The sequence below is a fragment of the Octopus sinensis genome, linkage group LG2 (assembly GCF_006345805.1).
Source record: "Octopus sinensis linkage group LG2, ASM634580v1, whole genome shotgun sequence".
NCBI lineage: Eukaryota > Metazoa > Mollusca > Cephalopoda > Octopoda > Octopodidae > Octopus > Octopus sinensis.
The window spans coordinates 64,692,333-64,715,618 of record NC_042998.1 but is presented as its reverse complement, the minus strand read 5'-3'; the positions used below and the strand labels follow the sequence as shown (position 1 = coordinate 64,715,618).

General features: G+C 34.2%; 1 long non-coding RNA gene across 1 annotated transcript; it reads right to left on the bottom strand.

Moving 5' to 3' along the window:
- Positions 1–7,963: 7,963 nt before the first annotated feature.
- On the bottom strand, positions 7,964–20,285 carry LOC118762280. Its single transcript, XR_004998033.1, has 3 exons — positions 20,196–20,285; positions 16,695–16,696; positions 7,964–7,975 (listed from the first exon to the last, which is right to left on the bottom strand). It is a non-coding gene; the product is annotated as an uncharacterized LOC118762280 (long non-coding RNA).
- Positions 20,286–23,286: the final 3,001 nt, after the last annotated feature.

Here is a 23,286-nt window from a genome sequence, read left to right as displayed (position 1 = left end):
AAACATATTAGGTTTATCCGTTGAAAGAAAAGCCTACCAAAAATACCACGTTAACCTCGGGCAATAATATAATGCAAAAAAAAAAACGCATTACAGTATTGGACTCTCTTTTTCCTTTCTTTTTTTGTTGGTGCATAGGATTATGCTCAAGGTGGCTTCGTCAATCACACGTGCCATACTTGCTACCTTCACCCATCTTTTTTTGAAACATTCACTAGACAAAACTCCCCACTCTACCATCACTTTACCCTTCAAGTGATACTTAAATAACTTGATCAGATTTTCACCAGAGAGGAAAGTGTTTATCTCTAGAACATTCAGTCATTTCCATCATACACATTCTTTCGCCATAGGCACAAGTATTATGAAGATGTCTTTTCCTTCCCGTTTCAAGGAAGAAGGCGCGACAATATTCCCGATAGACTCTGTTGATAAACTGACGCGATAGCAGTCGTTCGACATAAGCCCACAGGTCGGAAGTGGTTAGACACTGAACGAGTGCGTGCGGAAGGGTTTCGTCGCTCTGACCGCATCCCGAGCAGATCGGCCCCGTGTTTCTCGAGCCATGCCTGTAGAGCTTATCTAGAACGTGTAGCGCTTCTCACCAGGAATCTCTGGAAGTTGTCCATAGGTCCCGGCCTGAATATCGTCTTTAACAGGCAGGTTAAGAATTCCTCCTCGACGCCCAGGTTCGTCCCGAGATTTTTGTCGTACCTCACCTCCACAAATACCCTAAAGAATGCTACATATATATATATATACATACATACATATATACATATATCATATAATATATATATATATATATATATATATATTATATAATATATATATATATCTACTCATATATATATCATATAACATATATATGTATATATATATAAGAAAGTTTGTTTGGTAAAGCACGTGGGTGATATATAAGAAAATAGTAAGTGTGAAAAAACGACAGAAGGCTTAAATGTTAAAAAATATATATATTTGTGTCAAAATGTCTGGAGAATATTGGAAAAATTTTTTTCCTTTCCTTAAAATGACATAATTTTAAAATTTTTAAAGAAATTACCGGTTTCGCGTGTACTTTTCAAATTTCTTGTGACAAGAAATTTGAAAAGCTACACGCGAAACCGGTAATTTCTTTAAAAATTTTAAAATTATGTCATTTTAAGGAAAGGAAAAAAATTTTTCCAATATTCTCCAGACATTTTGACACAAATATATATATTTTTTAACATTTAAGCCTTCTGTCGTTTTTTCACACTTTACTATTTTCTTATATATATATAATATATATATATTATATATATATATATATATGTACTCATTTATATGTCATAAATATCTATATATCATTATAAATATATATATACTCATATCTATATACACATGTATATGTGTTGTGGATGCGTATGCGCCTACAGCCGGCTTCCATGCAAATTTCCTTTTACTAATTTTAATTACAAGCCATCTCTTACACTTGCCCAATATGTCCCACAGTGGGACAAAGTCCCCCCCCCGAATGAGGTTGTACACTCGCGCGCACACACGCATATGAGTGCGCGCGTGTCTGTGTGTCATTGTGTCCACGTTGTCCACTACTATGGCTTGACAGTACAGTTTATATATTTATTTCAAAGGACTACAAGTTTCTGCCACATTAATGCTGTTAGCGTTGGTAGTAATATTCGGACACAGTTTGTCATAGATAGGCAGTGATCTCATTCTCTGTTTCCATTTTCAAAACACACACACACACACACATATTAATAATAATAATAATAATAATAATAATAATAATAATAAATGAATGAATGAAATCAAATAACATTAATGTGCGAAATTAAATGAAGCGCTTAAATGTTCCTATGTTATTTTCAAATTGCATTCATATCAAAGCTTAGAAATCTATTCGATATATTTTTAAAATTATTTATTTTATAATACATTATATTTGGTATTTCCATATTATATTCATTAATTATATAGTTATATTCGTTATCGATGCATAAGATACTTGTTTAAAATGTTTTGCTTATTCAACACACAGATAATTATAACATAATTGTTTAACAAGTGCCAGTTCCAATAAGACAATAAAATGCTTTCAAACGTATACAATTTTCTATTTTATCACCGACATTTCATATCAACGTCAACAGTGATCATATGTATTTTTTTAGTCCTGTTCATACGTTTAAACATTTAACTAGTCCTATTATACATAGAAATTCCGTAACATATACTGTGTCATCAAATATGTTTCAGCATGTTTATTGTTTTATGTTGGAATAATTCATAACTGCAACGCCGCTGATGCGATAATGTTAATTCAATTTCTTTTCATTGAACCTTCTCGCACGTCTAAATGCATTTATAATTGTGTGTAAGTGATTATAGTGTTCAAATAAAGATAAATAAATAAAATGTTGTAGCAAAATATAGTGCCATTCAGGAAAAATATGTTAATTGCCTTAAAAATATACTAACGGTCAAAGAACTTTATGATAAATATCACATATATGAGAAATATCACATAATACTTTAATGAGTATCCATAGTTTTGTAGTGATTCTTGATATATTGTTACTTCTAAATGTTACATTATAACGTTTGCAAGAACCGGAGCTGCTTTCGTTCTCATCGAATTCTCATATTTTCTTCGGTAGTAAGTGATATCAAATGAAAAGTAATTGTTCCGGAGGATAAATTTTAAAGCTTTCATAATAAACTCCCAGATCATGCACACTGGAATTTTTTCTCGATATTTTTACCCCTGGAACTTTTTACAGATAATTTTCCCGGCTAGAATGTCATTGCTTCTAATCGATTGTGTGGGAATTTAGTGTACAGGTTCAAAACATCCAAGGAAATCATGACTGTCCCTTTATTGATTGACTTTTGTAGGTGGTTTAACGTATCTCGATCATCTAAAACAGATTTGAGATATTCCAAAAAGGGTTTCAGTAAGATATCGAGAACATTACTTAAGCAGTGTGTTTACCCGCTTGGCCCTATACAATGGGTTTTAGTTTTAAACATTGCGATACTTGAACGTTGATGTAGATGTCTGGTGATTATTTGCAGGCTTCATTAATTATCTGCCTCTCGTGGATTTTACTTAAACCGTAGAAAAGTTTAGGTTTACATTTAGAGTTTGTGATATAATCGATATCTTTATCTGTCAAAACCTCTCCATGTAGGTGAATTAAGGATGCAAGATTTTGTATTTTCTGACTTTTCTAATTTTTAACAGTTTTGTAGTTCTATATTTAAGAGACGTGGAATTATGTGCATTATTTACAATCTTTACATTTGACGGGCATTTGTCCTCATCTTGTTTGTTGTTAACACAAAGTTTCGGCTGATATACGCTCCAGCCTTCATCTGGTGTTTTGGGGAAATTTCGAACCTGGGTTCTCATTCTTAAGGTATTTTTCAATGTTATTATTATTATTGTTATTATTATTATTATTATTATTATTTTATTATTATTATTATTATTATTATTATTATTATTATTATTATCATCATCATCATCATCACCATTATTATTATTATTATTATTATTATTATTATTATTATTATTATTATTATTATTATTCAGTAGTTATATTTTTATAACGTGCTTTCTGGCGTGTGCCTATACCATCTTTTTCTGTTGTTATTCCATAGTGTTGGGATAGCTTCCAATGTATGTAGATCCCAATTCTGTCGTATCTGTGAATATATTCCTTCTTCCTCTTATTATTATTATTATTTTTTTCTGGCCACAGCCTGGAATCGAACTCGGAATCTTGGGATTAGTAGCCCGCGCTCTTAACCACTATGGCGTATGTCGTAGGAATAGTTTTCTATTATGGACAGTACTAAGTGTTTGTAGTGTTCTGCATCCATCAGAACTACAGCACCTACTTTGTTGATTGCTTTGATTGTTAGTTTTCATCATTTTGCAGTTAAATTAAATCTTTCCATTTGATATTGTTGAGGTTTGTGTTGATTCTTCGCCGATGTAAAGTATTCGGGAAATTCAGAATGTGGATACTTAAGTCCTCATGTGCTTTATTGATACGTTTATGTGGAAGATTATTGTTTTCGCTCTCGACCATTAATTCATCGTCATTTTTGTAATCAAGTAGAGCTTCTGAAAGACGCAATTATCTGCAAAATTCAGTACTACTGTCATTGATTTGATACTGATTGGACTTATGTGAAGGTTGCGGTAAATGTGACCACTTTGGCTTGCAAAGGTTTCTTTGATAATTTTATTGCTTAGAACTTTTCTTGTATGTTTTGTTCCAACTTGTGTCTCTGTTTCTCTAGACTGGGTCTAAGAAAAACGTCTGTTGTTATTACGTTGATCTGAATGCTCAGCGTCACTAATTATATTTGAATTGTTAGAAGGCTGGTTTTTCTGTCAGGGCATATTGGTTGTAATTACGTGGTTCTATAAGAGGTACACATTCATACATGTACATAAGTATATATTAATGCATATGTGACTGTGTACGCCGGTTCAAATTGGAATCAATACAAATTTTGTCCACCAGATTAACCAGATGTTCCGGAGTTAAATGGTAAAAAAAAACCTACCCATATAATCCAGGAAATGTGACTCAAACCGAAACCGGTTGATCACAGTGTGAAATACAGAGATATTGGGAAGGTACAGAGAAAGATCAGAACTTAATAACCAGCATCGCGTGATAATTGAAATGAAATCACTCATAAGTTTTAAAACGTTTAGCAAACAGATTCCTGACAAAGTAAATCTATAATGATACAAAATTTTCGTATGATAATAAAATGATACTAAAATGTCATATATATATATATATATATATATATATATTATATATATATATATATATATATATATATAAACACACCCACACATATATATAGGCGTAGGAGTGGTTGTGTCGTAAGTAGCTTGTTTACGAACCATATGGTTCCGGGTTCAGTCCCACTGCGTGGCACCTTCGGGAGGTCTCTTTTACTATAGCCTCGGGTCGACCAATGTGGAGCTCGTCGTATATATGAATATATATATCTGTATGTGTGTGTCTGTATATAAGCTTGTGTGTCTGTGTTGTCCCCCATCATCACTTGACAACCGATGCTGGTGTGTTTACGTCACCGTAACTTAAAGACCGATAGAATAAGTACTAGGCTTACAAAGAATAAATCCTGGGGTCGATTTGCTCGATTACATATATACGTATACATATATACATGTCTTTGACTTAAGTATCATATTCATCTGAATCTAAATTTTTGATGAACTTATATATATATATATATATGTATGTATGTATATATTCAGATGAGTATAGCATTTAAGCTGAAGGCACCAGAATTTAATGTGGTATTATCCATATAATTTTAAATAAGATGATTATACAATGTTTGCATTGTTCAATTAAATGGAGTCGCATGAAACGGTTACATCAGGATATCCTTGTTGCTTCTTTTGATTATATATATATATATATTTATATATATATGCGTGTGTATATATGTTAATATATATATAGAGATATATATGTGTGTGTATATATGTTTATATATATACATACATATATATACACATATACATACATTCCTATATGTGTATGTCTGTATTACTTTATAGCCAACGAAGTGCACTCTTATGAATAGATAGACTCATGTTGTATTCAACTCTATCCTGAACGACGCAGACCACTGTCAGTGACCTTTCATTCTCTTTTACGTAATAATTCTTGATGTATCTATAATGGAAGCGTCGGAGCTTGAATATCTTTGTTACTAGACTCTCTGAATAGGTGCTGCCGTTATAATAAAAAATAATAGGTACTTTTCATAACTGTAGCAATTTATGCTAATTTTTCATAGCTGTATTACATGGTTTTTTTATGAGATCAATTTTTTTTCATATTTGACACGTTATTATTTCAACATATAATTGTGCAATAATTATACCATAAAATAATTGAAAGTTAGACATTTCCTGTCTTATCCTACGTTAAAGTGATTTTGTGATTTTGCAATTTATATAGAATGTTTTATATATTTATTTATTTATATGTTATTATTGTCATTACCATTTTTCATGTTGTAGTTGTTAGAATTATTATTATTATTATTATTATTATTATTATTATTATTATTATTATTAATAGTAGTAGTAGTAGTAGTAGTAGTAGTAGTAGTAGTAGTAGTAGTAGTAGTAGTAGCAGCAGCAGCAGCAGGAGAAAGTAGGGCGGATCGCTGACAAAATAATTAGCGCGCGCAGAATGAAATGCTTAGCGGTACCTTGCCCGTCTTTAGGTTCTGAGTTCAAATTCCGGAGGATTTCATTTTGTGTTTCATCCTTTTGTTGTCGATAATTTGTGTGCCAGACACGTACTAGTGTCCATCTAATCGTAGGCCGTCTCCTCAAAAATTTCAGTTCTTGTATCTATAGTAGATAGTATTATTATTATTATTATCATCATCATCATCATTATTATTATTATTATTATTGTTGGGTGAGAGAGCAGTGCATGGCATCAAAGTGACACTGAGGTACAAACATATGAAGCTCAGTATACCCGTCATGACTACTTGTTTGATAAGCGTGCACCAGGCACATGCATCACAACCATATGTGCGCGACATAGTATCTCATATCAAGATTAACAGCGCATGAGCTTGCGGTTGGAGCATAGTTAGATTTTTTTTCAGGTTGGGTAGCACATCCAGCTCAAAAGATCCCTGATTAAGGGTAGTTTAACGATGTTGAACAAAACACACATGATTCCAATGGTAGATTATCCAAACACCAAAGAATTCCTCTCAACACATGACTATGATGCTCCACCACTACTTCTACTCGTGATCAGAGATGCACATATCATCAGCCACTAAGGGACATGTTCAACTGGTTCAGGTCAAACAACTGACAAGCAAATATGTGGTATTGAGCTGAATATTTGCTGTAGCCCATCCTTTATACCAAGACAAAACAATGCACACGATAACACTGCCAATCAGTTAAGATCAGCAGCAATGAGAGCCACTGCCTGGTACTGCAGCAGAGCATTATTATTATTATTATTATTATTATTATTATTATTATTATTATTATTATTATTAGTAATAGTAGTAGTAGTAGTAGTAGTAGTAGTAGTAGTAGTCAGTAGCATTATTTTATCACGTTCTCTTACTACACTACCGAACGCAGTTCTATGTACTTTTGGTATGTACTGTGGTTTCTTTTGGCGCTCGTAATTCACTGTATTGAAAGTGTTTTACGTAGAATGTGTGCGGTCCTAGTAGTGATATTTTCTGTATGTTATATGCACTTGTAAATCCTAATGTTTTTGTTATGTATTTATCTGAAAAGGTAAAATCACGAAAACGTTTTAGAAATTGCTATTTTTACGTCCTGGTTTCAAATTCCATGGTATTCGGCTTTGGATTCCATCCTTTGATAGTATAAATACCAGGTGATTATTTGGGTGGTTACTATCAATTATCTTTCTCTCCCAAAATTCCCGGCCTTATGCCTACATTATATATTATCGCGAGCTGTGACAAAAATATTGCATAGAATCGTTTTCTCTGACTCTTTCCGTTTAAAGGTCATCGAAGCTGAATTTAGTTTTCATCTTTTGGGGGCGAGAAAATAAGCATCATATGGGGAATGAGGTCGTTGTAGTCGATTAAACTCTTCCTCAACATTTCAGATTCTTTGCCATAGATTAAACATCTGAATTTATTCACTAATTAGCTGAATTAACATGAGTAAGCCAGTGGGATTTGTTTATGACACAGATCATCTATAAATACTGAAATACAAAGTATTAGTATACTACCCTCATTATAATTGTTTAATGTGGGATGCGTTTACCATTGAAAGGAGGTTTGAAAAAAAAAACTAATTCATTTAACTTAGAATTGTGATTTTTGAACCATTACTGCAATCAGAAAAAATGCGCTGCATTATATCCAATGACTGCACCAAACGGGAACTAATTATTTCCCACGTTAGGCAAACCCCCATTTAGTAGTTTAAGAAAAGCACCATTAAGTATGATAAAACAATTGTGAACGAAACGAACATTTATTAGGCTTTTTTATAAATTGTATATAGACATTTTGTATAAAGACAGTGCTTAGATAATTTATATTTAGCTTAATGTCCTATACCCGTAGAAGTGGCTGTGTGGTAAGTAAGCAAATAGTACTTCATTAATCGACCCCGAAAGTATGAAAGGCAAAGTCGATACCGGTAGAATTTGAACTTAGAACGTAAAGAAACGAAATATCGCTAAGCATTTCGCCCGGCGTGCTAACGCTTTTGCTAGCTCGCCGCCTTGGCAAAATATTGCTGTAGCCCATCCTTTATACCAAGACAAAACAATGCACACGATAACACTGCCAATCAGTTAAGATCAGCAGCAATGAGAGCCACTGCCTGGTACTGCAGCAGAGCATTTAGAGCAAAAAGTAGCAGAATATTTTCTACTACAGGCACAAGGAGTGAATTTCATTTTTATTTTGTGTGGGAGAAGCCGATTATATCGACTCCAGTACACAACTGGTAGTCAATTTGTCGACTCTAAATGATGAAAGGCAAAGTCGTTCTCGACGGAATTTGAACTCAGAAGAAATACCGCTATGCATTTCGCCCGGTGAACTAACGTTTCCTATTTCTTTATTGCCCACAAGGGGCTAAACATCGAGGGGTCAAACAAGGATAGAAAAAGGGATTAAGTCGATTGCATCGACCCCAGTGCGTAATTGGTACTTAATTTATCGACCCTCAAACAATGAAAGGCAAAGTAGACCTCAGCGGAATTTGAACTCAGAACGTAGCTGCAGACGATATACCGCTAAGCACTTCGCCCGGCGTGCTAATGTTTCTGCCAAGCTCGCTGCTTTGCCATGCTAGCAGAATCTTTTCTACTCTGGACACCAAGCCTGAAATTGTTTGTGGGGAGAAGAGCTAGTCGATTAGATCGATCCCAATAAGCAAATAGTACTTAATTAATCGACACCGAAAGGATGAAAGGCAAAGTCGACCTCGGTGGAATTTGAACTCAGAGCGTAAAGGCAGGTCGATAAAATTTGTATCAACTGAACACTGGTGTCGATTTAATCGTCTAATACCACCGCTATATCTGTGGTCTTGTGCCAAAATTTGAAAACATATTAAAAGATATTTTTTTTAACGATCTTTAGCTTAGGATGGTATCAATTATTGAGTAACACTGCTTTCTACATTAATGATAGTTTGTCATTTGACCATCAAAATATTCGAAAATATTCTTTATGCAAACACACAAGAGACAGCTACAGAGATATACTTGAACATATGTATAGAATATCAAATGCGTTTTGTGCGACGTATTTCAGTATGTTACATTGACAATTTACTTCAATTTATAATAAGAATTAATTACCGAATATTAATCCATTAGTAGAAATAAGCGCAAAACAATTGAAATATGTCTAGCTATCAGGTCTTTAAAATATAAAAAAAACTGTACTAAAGAAATATATTGAAGACTTAGAGAGAAGATATCATGGAACTGTCGCTTTGCAGCATAGCAATCATCAAATATTAAAGCCTACTAGCGCCAGGCAATTATTAATTTTTAATTCAGAGATTATTTCCCATTTTTACAATTCTGGAAAAGAAACTGCGTAATACCGATAATATTAGCTTTACTAATTACTTGATATATTTTTCTGAAAGCACTCTGGACATACAGATACAAGAAATTTATATAATAACTCACAATAAGTGATAATTTTTCAGACAGCGATATTAAAATTGATTTATTTAGATCTGTAGAAATAATATTAAATATCTCCTGGAGTTAATTTTTACCATGAAGGAGAAATGTCCAAAAACATTTTGATGAGTCATATGAGACATCTTCGAGGAAGGAAATAAATCTTCCTTATGCCACATACGACATCATTTTTTGAAAGTCTGTAAAAGAATAAACATCAGTGAAAGCTCACTTGTTTGATCTAATAGTGGTATGAAAGTTTTACTGACTGATTCCTTCAACTGCCGCTCTAATATGAAGTGTATTATTACGTGTGGATCACACTAAGTGATTCCTCCAAATTGTACCTGCAGGTACCCAGTCACATTCCTCCAAGTATGCATGGTTAGTTCAGGGGTTTACGATGCTGAGGTTACCCAAGTTTATTAAATAACGAAATAAGTAAAAAAAAAACCAATATATGGAATATTTATGTGACTTCGAAACTGTTATGCAAAATACCACTTTTTTCCAACATGTAAGTAAAAACAAAATCATTAAGCTAGCGCCAGCTATATATGGGAATGAGGGTCAAGCAATACATCACACACTATCGAGTAGAGCATCGTAGAATGATCCGACAAATAGTTTATGGCTCAAAGAGGTACAGGTTTTGTTTAACCGAATTATTACGTATTTCTTAAATCTAATAACTCTATCGACCAGCTGAACTCTAGATAGATACGGAATTTTCTCTAGATGTAAGTATATATATAAGTTTTTATTATTGAAGAGGAAAACAGCACACTTTCCATATGTAGCAGGCCACGTCATAAACAATAAAATTTCCATATTGAATTGAGTACACAAAAAGTATGCAACCCTTACCTCTCAGTTACGAAAACGTAAAGAAACACAGGTTTGCAGGAGATTGTGGGGGACATACGCAGACAAAAAGAAACTCATACCTGCACACACGCAAACATATGTACGACAGCTTGTTTCAGTTTCCCTCAACCAGATCCACTCTTTCTCCCTTTATATATATATTTTTTTCTTTCTCCTTGTTTCTTTCTGTGTTCCGTTCTGTGGAAGAGCGTGGGCTGGAAACGTTAATTTTTTTTTTCTATTCCCGAGCGTTATACTAATATATCTGTTTGTTTTCTACACCACCTGTCTTCGTTTTTAATTTTTTTTCGTGAATTCTACCAATATATATATATGTGTGTGTGTGTGTGTGTATGTATATTCTTTTATTCTTTTACTTAATTCAATCATTTGTCTGCGGCCATACTAGAACAACAGATTTAGTCTAACTAGTCCACCCAAGACTTATTCTTTTTCAAACCTAGTACTTATTCTATCGGTTTCTTTTGCCTAACCACTGGGTTACGTGAACGTAAAGACAGCAAAATCGGTTGTCAAGCGATGGTGGAGGAAAACACAGACACGCAAATACATACATATATATATATTATATATATATATATATATATATATATATCAGACGGGTTTCTTTCAGTTTCTGTCTACGAAATCCACACACAAAGCTATGGTCAGCCCGAGGCTATGGTAGACGGCACTTGCCCAAGTTGCCACGCAATGGGACTGAACAAGGAAGCTTGCCGTTGGGAAGCAAACTAGAGTGAGAAAGAGACACACTTGTTTTGACTGTATGATGATTCTCTGTTTTATATCTGTATAGAGGGCAATAATTTCTATGATGTTCATTTATTGTATGTGTGCGCGTGTGAAAGCGCATGCCTTAGTAGTTAATATGTTGCACATACGATTTCAAGATCGTGGGCTCCATTCCCATACAGGGCGTTGCGTTGTCTTCTTGAACAAAGCACTTCATTTCACGTTGCTCTGCGATCGTTTCGACATCTGGCCTGTGGCAGCCATTGCACCTGTACAGGTTATGTCGATCTGATGGAGGGAGTGACCTTATGTGTAGACAAACATTTGATCACTATGAAAAATCATTTCTGTGGTTGTTCTGTAAGAAATTGTCGAACTCCCATATGCCATCTAACGATGGGAGAGTCCACCATATATATATATATATATATATATATATATTTATCAATGGTCGAATTAGTTAAGAAATAAACATAACCCTTTGCAAGTTTATGATTGGTTTGACTAATATCAGGCAAGATATCTCAGAGTCTAATCGTTCTAAGGCTCTTGCATTTTCAATGAAATTATATGTTGTTTTTCATTGATTACACAATTTGAAGCAAAAATGATCTAATGCAACAAAACAACAGTATAAAGAAGACCTGCCGCATTATCTGTGAAAGGAAATTATGCTGCCAAGTTAAATTAGACGAAAAGAACTGTGAGCAAACTACACCGGGATTATGAACTATTTCTCAGCTTCTGACTGGATAAACGGCAGATCCCGCTCCTACATTCTTGCTGAATCATGTCCTCCTTTAACTGATATCATGTTAATGATAATGTGCACTTTTCAAAACTAAATTGAATTGGAATTTATTCTACAGGGAATCATTTTATATGCTCTTTCATTTATAAATCTCCAAACGTGGTAGAATATGATTACGCAAAATCTAGACGCGAAAGAAAATTTTACACAATATTTTCGAAAATCACGGATTGAAATTAAATTGATTCACTGCCCAGATATTCCAGCAACGGTATCTTTCAGCATTTTTGTTGCATAATATCATTAACGGAACCAATATGATTAATAAAATTATTATGGCTATAGAGGTGTTCTCCATAAATGCAATCAAAACTGATTGAAATTTAAATCAATATTTCAATACGTCTTCAAAATATAACACCATTACATTATTGTACGTATTTCCAAAACTTTGCAGGCTTTGCTTTTCAACAAAGTTTCCGATGCAACGAAATTGCTAAAGTAGAATTAACTCCGGTCCATAGTATATTTTCATGATAGACGTTGACATGCGTTTCTTTCTTTAAAGAGTTAAATTTTAACGTGGCTTATTGACTCCAACTATTATCGTTCAGATCATGTAGTAAGCATTGGTTTTAGGTCTAAACACAGGTTGAATAGGAAGCAAGGCATTAAATTCTTCATGTTTTACTTTTCAGTTTACAATTAGAGTTTGTATAATAATTTCGGCAAGAAATCTTTGTTGAAATCTACCAAAATAAAGCAGTCATCTACGCTTAATAAATAAACAAGCAAAAGGCAAATTCAAAGGAAGAAATAAAATACATTACTCATTTCAGTATGATTATAAATAGCAAATAATTAAATTTATATGTACATGTCTCAGTCTCGAATTGAATAATACACCCTCGTCCTTTCTTTTTGCTATTCCCCCGATGACAATCATCGATGGAACGCTAATATTAGTATCATTGAATTTTCTAATGATGCACATTTTAAGCTATATCAATTTTAGAACGTACTCTATATATTCATTTCTGTCATTCTGTATTTGGATACCTACTTTCAAGAAATTGGCAGAAGTTCTCTACATGCTACACAACAAAAAACCTCTGCAATGCTAAATAATGCGCCGTAGCAAATTTTTAAATGATATAATTTCCTACGTACACGATTAGATTTGCAATTAAATTCTTCAGGTTATACCTTATTTGTGAATTCTCTTTAAGATGACAATATATAAGAATCAGATGAAAAGACATCTCGGGGGTCAATTTAGTACGATGATACTGTTCGACAAAGCATTGGTGTCAGTTTTCTTGAAACTAATAAATTACGTCTCACTTGAAACGATAAAGTTTTAACGAATATATAAGGGCTAATACCGGAATGCAATTTGGAATATAGAAATATCAGACAGGAATATCAGAGTATAATATATTGCTATAATCTATTGTTTCCAAATGACGTATTTCCTATTCATAATTCAATTATTATACGATATATCGCTGAATTTCCTTTTCAACACAAAATACGAAAACAATTCAGCTGAGGTGAATCATTTCTAACAATCTATTATTGTTATCAATGTATCAATATATATGACACATGTCATGTGTACTATGAAATCCAGCTGCTATTATGTTGAAAAAGAGCTTGATTAATCACGATTCCGTTTTAATTTATTCTGTTATACTCTCTCTCTTTCTCAATCTCTTTGCATATGAATACACACGCACACACACACACACACACACACACACACACACACACACAAACACACACACACACACACACATATATATATATATATATATATATAGGAGAGAGAGAAAGATAACATTAAGCGCGCGCACACACACACACGTACACACATATATATGTTTTATCTGTTACTTGTGTCAGTCATTACATTGTAGCCATGCTGGGACACCGACTTGAAGAATGATTAGTGAAATGAATTGACCACAGTTGATTTTTTTAAAGGCTGTTAGTTATTATATCTGGGACTGTTGCCTAACTGCTAAGTCACGGTGACGTAAACACACCAACACCGGTTGACAAGCGGAAGTTGGGGACAGACACACATACATACACACACACATATAGGTGCCACGTTATGGTTCCGAACCCGGAAACATGGGTTTGTGATGCAAGACTCTTACTACACAATCGCGCATGTTAATGGGTAAAATTATAAGTAATGAACATTCCAGAATGTTTTCTAATCATATATTATTTCTGAATCTTATGGTATAATTATAATGGCGACTATCGTTCGAACACACAAGGCACAGCTTAATATCTGTAGTTGACTGGTGATTATTTGATCCCCTGTCTCCCTATTCAACAATCGTTGTGTAGCAATTATATTATTTGGATAATATTAATTAATGTCGATTGTATCAGGAATAGCAACATTGCTCATTATCTCTTGCTTCAAACTCGGAGCCCATTATTCACCTTGACTGCACTAATGTTCCCTTAATTTACACAAGTGCATACATATATCCCATTGCTCTCCTTTAATATATCACTAGCGTTATGCATTGTTGAGAAGCCGTTCAGGCATCAATTATTTAGATACAGTCATGTATACAATAGCTATGTAAACTGAATTAAGTGTCAGCTGAACTACCGCTCGACATATTCTGTTCGCGTTCATTGAGAACTAATTGCGATATAAGTCACTATAACAGATATTCTGTAGAGTCTCGCCACCATCCTCCTTTTAAATATGTATTATGGGATACATTTGGCTATTGTGAATGGCGGAAAGCCTTCTATATTCAGCGTGTTCTTTATTAATTTCCATTGCTAATATTAAATAATGTCGTAGACATCATGATACTAACAACTCAAGCTATTTCCTCTTCAATTAATTCATGTGGGCAAAGTGCCAATATTTCGCACCGATGCTTTATTAATATACGAGATATTAATGTAACATTTCAAAATAGGTTGTAATGAATAATTCTACGCACATCGACGTTAGTTTGTATCTTATACTAATTTACCGATATTACTGCTGTCTATTGCATTAACTGAATTTAGATTTACCATTTTTAACTACATTACCCGCAAATTTTCGTCAAAAGATGTATTGCAATGTGTTAAAGTTTACTCATTCCCATGTCTCTATTTGTCTAACTATGTCTGCAGGTCACAATGCTTGAAGTAGAGTCAAACTAACAGTATCAATTTTTAATTGTTTCCTCTCTATAACTAGATTCCACATTGACTGAGCTCAGAAGCCTTCGTGCTAACTGAATAATTATTTCTGTACGTCAGGATCAGAAATAAGTTGTGTGTATACATAATATATACATACTTACATACACAGACACACAGACACACACACACACACACACACACACACACACACATAGATATATAAGCAAAAATTTAGATTCAGATGAATATGGTACTTAATTTGAGGCGGCACCAGAATTTAGTACGGTATTGCTTATTTTGACTATATATATATATATGTATAAACTTAGATAAACTTAGATATGTTTCGACCAAAGATTGGTCCAGGCCATGTCTAACTCTTAATAGCACCACCTGATAGGATTATTCGAAACCTGTTTAAGTCAAGTTTTGTTCAAGTAGTGAGTTCTTGTTGGGTTAGTTGTATCCAATTATGGGTAGCTTATCTGGTATTCTATGAAGGAATCTATCCAGACTATGTTTAAAGTTGATGGGATCCTTTTCCTCTTTGATCTCCCTCGGGACAATGTTAAATAGGGCAGGGCCTGTTGAGGAAAAGAAATTATGTTGCAGTGTACATGTATGTTGTGATCTTGAATTGGGCAGGGGACGTATAGCCCGTGGTCCAAGTCTTGGATGAACCTTGAAGCTAATGTTTAGGTCGTTTGGGCAAAGTTGGCGGTATATTGTCCACATCGTACAAATGATGTACCGCTCACGGCGACGCTGGAGGGAGTAAAGTTTCAAGGCTTTAAGGCGATCCCAATAATCGAGAGCAGCCATGCCTTCAATGCGTTTAGTGAGTGCCCTCTGGGGTGACTCAATTCTGGAGATGTTTTGTCTTGTGTGAGGAGACCACAGTGGGCAGCAGTATTCAAGGTGTGGCCGTACAAAGGAGGAAAAAAGTGGTATGATGACACCTTGTTCTCTGGACCGGAACGTTCTTAAGATCCAGGAACTCATCCTACGAGCTATATCGACCTTCTTGTTGATGTGTGCACTCCAACTGAGATCGTCATCAACAATTACACCCAGGTCTCTGATATTGTTAGATGCTGTGAGCGGTTCCCCTGAAGGAAGAGAGCATGGTTGTTTTAGTGAGGAATTTCTTCTAAAATGCATCAGCTCAAATTTTCCCTCATTCAGTTGCATTTTGTTTCTGTCTGCCCATTGACTCACAGCATATAGATCAGACTGGAGTTGAGTTCGGTCTGCTTCTTCATTGACGATTTGCTGGAGCTTAGTGTCATCAGCAAATATTTTCACTTTGCAGTAATGTACGACACTGGAAAGGTCGTTTACGTAAATTATGAAGAGTAGCGGACCCAAAACAGTTCCCTGTGGAACACCGCTGGTGACTTTTGTTGGGTTTGAGTGGACTCCATCAACTATAACATGTTGTGTTCTATTCGCCAGGAAATACTTAATCCAGTGTAGAACTTTTCCACGGATTCCAACGTTTGCCAATTTTGAGAGTAGGATGTTATGGTCTACCCTGTCGAACGCTTTACTGAAGTCAAAATATATGACGTCAGAGTTCGAACCTGTTCCCAAGGCTTTGAGTACATCTTCAATGTGGTGTAAGAGCTGTGTTAGACAGTCCCTGCCACAGTGAAAGCAATGCTGATTTGCATTTAGGAGTTTGTGGGTCTCCAGGAAGTCAGCTATCCTTGATCTTAACACTCTTTCAAACACTTTAATGATGTGGGAGGTGAGTGAGATTGGGCGATAGTTGACTGCGAGGGATCTGTTTCCCTGTTTGAAAACCGGGATGACCGACTGGGATAGAAACTGTTTCGGTATATAACCTGCGTATATATATATATATATATATATATATATATATATATATTATATATATATATATAATATATATATATATATATATATATATATATATATATATATATATGTATGTGTGTGTATATACAGAGAGAGAGAGAGAGTGTGCGATTAATACATAGAGGGATAGACTGATATACGTAGATATACGTGTATGCATGTATAAATATTTTTGTTGATGCGTTTATAATGTGACTAATGAATTCTTAACGTGTCTACTTGTTGTTGTTGTGGTGGTGGTGCTGGTAGTTTGTTTATGAAGATGATAATGACGGCAACGACGATGATGATGATGGTGCTCACGCTGCAGTAGCTTTGTCCAAGTTTAATTTTGACGGAGAAGAATTAGGATCAAATTTAATTTTCGTTAGGACCATGCGGAATTTACATTAGTTTACAGACGCTATTTATTTATGAGTTGATATCTAAAATAGTATATTTAAAATACTAAAGCTACTATTTCTAGAACATGCATTGACTGGATTTAATCACTTATGTAGGATTATTTTTTGAACGATATGTCTTATATTTATGCTGGTTTTGTAAAAGTCAGTCAACTAGTTACTTATGTTTGTTGTAAGAAACGACTTAGAATGCAACCGACAAATTCATTCTTATTTGTGTAAATAATGTAAGCATATCACATCACACATTGTCGATTGAATTAATAAAGAACGCCCCTGTATCAATTAGTAATGGAGAAGCAATTTTTTGAAGAATCCCTGTAAAATTTATCTGCCTTCTGATAAATTATTATCTTAGTGCTGTGGAACGAAACATCGTTTATTTCAGTGTATTTTTATTTACATTAAAATCATGCTAAATATTGAACGCATTTTGCAATATATTTATCGAGAAAATTGCTTGGAATATAATTGTAAACAGTATAAGAGGAAGGAAAGGCTCATCGACGATATTAAAGCACAATGTCTATATGCATAAACTCACTTCTAGCTATTTCCACGATGAAGGGATATAATAAACTCACTTCTAGATAATAGACACAGTGTGTGTATAAGAAATGGGGATTTAGTTGATGATACCGACGTGTCAAAACTTGTAGTAATATACGACATAAGTTGCAAAACAATGACTGCTCTAAAATTCCATCTGTGCTTCAGGAGGAATATTAAATGAAAATCAAATGAAAATACATGTTGTTTCCTTTCAATAATTATCGTACAGGAAGGTGGAGTAGAATTTAATTATACGTTTATGCATTTATAGTTTTATTGCATATTTTACGCATTTTATCTGTTTATGCACTTGTAGATGTGTACATCTTTATATATTAATGTGTGCGTGTCTGTAGATGTATTAGTGTCGAGGTGTCTGTCTGTAATCAAGACAGGAAAGCTCTGTTTTCATATTCCGAAGAAGAAATATGTGTAGGTGTTACACCCCATACCACTGACTGGTCTCAAAACAGTAATATCAATTATTATATATGATTATATGACAGCTTTCACGTGCATTTGAAAGATTATTTGAGATATACTGGTCATGAGAGAAATTAACAAAATGGTAAAACATTCGAAAATGGAAACAATATTTGCGTCTGTGTATAATATCAGCGATTGTAATGGAAAATATCAATAATGAACACAAGAATATATTCGTTTAATCATGCAATATCAAAACAGTACCTACTTTCTGTTTAATAAAGAATTATATTTAAATTTAAATTTATATCATTTGAAGAAGTGCCTTGCACAAAACGATCATAAAACGTTAACAAAATTATTATTTCAATCAAATCATTATCAAATCAAATTTGATACATATTTGATACAAAATCATCGGTAAAGCCGAGTTACCTCCACTACATCATATCAAATAAAAGTAACTTTGTATATAATTATTCGTCATGAAATTAAAATTACTGAAGTGATATACAATTTTCAATATAAATGTAAAAACTATTCACTTCAATAACATAGAAAATATTTAGATTTTTTCCCCTGAGATGACACAATCATCATAAAATGTTTGCATTTAGTATGTTTGCATTTAGAAAGTACTTCACTACAAACCGAATAAATCACCACTCGGTTTCATTTATAACTAAAACATACTTTATTTAATAAAGGAAAGAAGACGGTTGTTTTGGTTGTACAAACGGAGCGGCTTCTATATAATTTTGAAACAGCAGCATCTAATATACATGCATGTCTACTGAATTCACAGCTTATATATCTCTATTAGCAAGAGGAACTCTTATGACAGTTTTATGCAAATTATCTTCCTACAGTATATTTTTTTATTCTAGGCATAAACTACTTCACTTTAATAAGTTTTTACATTCGTTGTCCACAAAGATAAATTCGTCCTTCTGAGTAACACTTTCAAAACTGATACCACAGAATAGAATGCAACTTTCAATCGCTTATTTCATAGTACTTTCATTGATATTAAAGTGAGAAGCATACCTCGCAATAATACCAGGTTTTCTAATAGACTATGTTGCATAAAACAAACTCATGCAAAGTATATACAAAGAGAACATTGAAAGGTTTTCACCAAATATAATGTATATCAAAACTCTACATATTATGGGCTTCGAGCAAATAACATAAATTAAAAAATAACCGATATACATCTACAAGAAGTATTTTCTGCGTTTCTTCAATAGCCACCCTGTCGTAATATAGGCTTCAAATTTTGGCACAAAGCCAGCAATTTCGGAGGCGGGTGTTAAGCCGGTTACATCGATCCCAGTATTTAAATGGTAATTATTTTATCAAACTAGAAAGGATTAAATACAAAGACGGACAAAATGCTAAGCAAGATCTGCCAGCCTCACAGTCCCAGAATCCTTCACTCGTAGGAGATCAATCCAAATGGTATTCATGGAACATGAAGGTGGCTGTAGAAAATTTAGTAACTATAATAAATTGTTTACCCTTATATATACAAACCAAATCTAACGCATTCACCATTCAAAATACTTTCAAATGCGGGTGTAATTAATAAGTTCTTCTGAGGAAATTTCAAATGAAAAGCATGACAGTTTTTGGTTTTCTCGTTTCGTAAATTTCCGCCTTCCTTTAAGTATTCCTGTTACTTTAGATCGATATATAAATATATGCATTTATGTAAGAATACAGTATGTATGTATGTACAATATATATATATATATATAATATAATATATATATATATATGTGTGTGTGTGTGTGTGTGTGTGTGTGTGTGTGGTGTGTGTGTGTGTGTGTGCGTCTGTGTGTAATAAAATGTATAAGTGTTTTTTTTTTTAATTTCTGAACTGTTTCATTGCCGTTTGTTTATGTAGTTTGATTTCTTTATTCATCAGTTTATACTAAGATAGAGACGCTAGTAAAATTAATAGTAGAGAAACAAAAATGAATCTTTGGAAATGAAAATAATTCAGAAAGATTTGGAAGTCAATGTAAGATCGTAATCATGGAAAGTAAATATAACAAATAATCAAAAATTCTTGTCCGGTGCTGGATCGATCCCAAATCTAATTCCTTCGTGCCAGTCACGAGGCCATATGTCCCTGAAAGTTTCATCCGAATCCATCCAGCGGTTCTTGAGATATCTTGTCCAAGGACAAACAAGGAAACAAACACAACGCAAAAAAAAAAATCCTTCGCCTTCGCTTAAGCGTAATGATGAGCTTAAGACTGTGAAATGCCAGAATCATTAGTGGCATTCCGTCTCTACTTGAGCTCTTAGCTCAAATTCTGCTATGGTTGATTTTGTCATCCATCCTTTCGGTGACGAATGGATTTGGTAGATGGAAACTAAAAGAAGCTCGCGACACACACATACACACACACAAACTAATTCATCTGTTTGTTTTTTCCACACATGTCTTTTGTTTTTTCTTTTGTAAATTCTCACTATATATATATATATATATGTGTGTGAGTGTGAATCGATGTCTGTATCGACTTAGTATTTGTGTTTCCCCCATCACCACTTGAGAACCGGTGTTGGTGAACTTACTTCGTCATAAAATAGTTCGGAAAAAGAGATCGATAGAATAAGTACCAGGTTTTAAAATAGAAATAATTTGGTCGATTCTTCGAGACATTGCTCTAGCATGTCTGTAAATTAAAGTCTGAAAGATCTAAAAGTTACCGAAAAAAATATTAAAGTTACGTCTGAATTTTGGAGATGGTTGTGTTTTAAACAACAGAAACATAAAGTGTAAAGCAAGCAGTAAGGGTGACCTCAATGTATACGATGATAACGAAGTCAACAACGATAGTAAAATGATTTAAATAACGTGCAGTGATAACACCTTCGGACGCGGAAAATATCACGATTGGATGAGGAGAGGTAGCAATCAAAATATGACAACAAATGCAACTTCAACGTTATTATCCGTTCGAATATGCTTAGTGCACATTTGAACTGGGGAGAAAGCCACTAGCTTCATTTTGTCACGGAAAATATATCTCGCTTGTTAACAAATGGTGTCTGTACACCTAGACAAATGCAAAGTCACCATGACCAATGGCGTCACTATCAACGACATGAACATCAATAATGACAACAGTAAGAGCATAACGCATTTTTATCATAGAATTGGGGTGTGATATTACGAAATATATATATAAATGGCTCAGTGGTTAGAGCATCGGACTTATGATCGTGAGGTTGTGAGGGCTGGTTGCGTGTTGTGTTCTTGAGTAAGACACTTTATTTCACGTTGCTCCAGTTAACTCAGCTGTAGAAATGAGTTGCGACATCATTGGTGCCAAGTTGTATCGGCCTTTGCCGTTCCATTGGATAATATCGGTGGTGCGGAGAGGAGAGGCCGGTATGCATGGGCGACTGCTGGTCTTCCATAAACAACCTTTCCCGGATGTGTGTCAGGGAGGGCAACTTTCTAGGATCATTCCCATGGTCATTCATGACCGAAGGGGGTCTCCTATATATATGCACGACGGGCTACTAAATCCACTCACAACCCTTTGTCCATCCCGAGGCTATAGTAGAAAACACTTACCCAAGGTACAACGCACTGGGGCTGAACCCGGAACCATATGGTAGCGAAGCCAAATACTTACAGAAACCACCTAGAAATTAAGCCAAAGAAATAAAAAATAGAAAACCGAAACTAACACATATGTATAGTACTATAAGTGAATGGAATGTGTTTTTGGCTTTGCAAGAGCAAACTAAATTGCTGTTCGTAATTTGTAGTCATTGTATCATAACTTACTAAACAAATTGTAGTTAACGGCGGAATACGAACACCGGAAAAGGGAATGTACATTCTATTATTAATCAAACGTCAGCTTTGTAAATGTGTTGGACATGAATTATTAAAGACACTCTTCTTCTAAAGGAAGTGAGAAATAAGCTTTCCCTGAATACATGAAAATAGAAAAAAAAACAAATAAGTTCGTATTTATAGCATAACCTCATTAAAAGTCCTTACTACAAGTTGGTAGCCTTTGTTGGCTCGGCTTCACAGAAAACAACAAACACAACAACTACATCTCCATTAATTCGCACCATAAGCATTTTTAGATCAAACCTTATATTCTTTTCTTATTATTAACTTTGAAATGCAACTCTAAATTATCTGTGCATGCTTAAGGCTGCTACAGAATCCATGGACAAAGGCTTTTTCTGAAGAGATTCGCGAATTATTGTATTCAGCATTTGGAGGCTCCGAATCTATCACACCAGCATTCTGGAAGAAAAACTTATTCTCTACAATGTGTTATACTGCATTATAAGCAAGGATACTTCAGCTAATGATAACTTCTACTAATTGGTCATACACATTTACAAGAAGACTTCACAAGAACTTTTGTTTGTATACTTGTTTCCATGTCCGTAACACTACGAACTCAGTATCCTCACGAACATAGCAAAGGGCAAACAATTTACGTAACAGTAAATAATGACTAACATTCATATAACAAAATGATAAATTGGATGGGGAGCATTGAAAATAATTTTAAAAGCTTTGTGCATAAAGAAAATAAACGCACGCACACACACACACACACACAGATGCACATACAAGCGAAGAAACATAAGCGTGAGAGTGGCCGCGAAGTAAGTAGCTTGATTACCAATCACATGGTTTCGGGTTCCTCTTCACAGCGTAGCA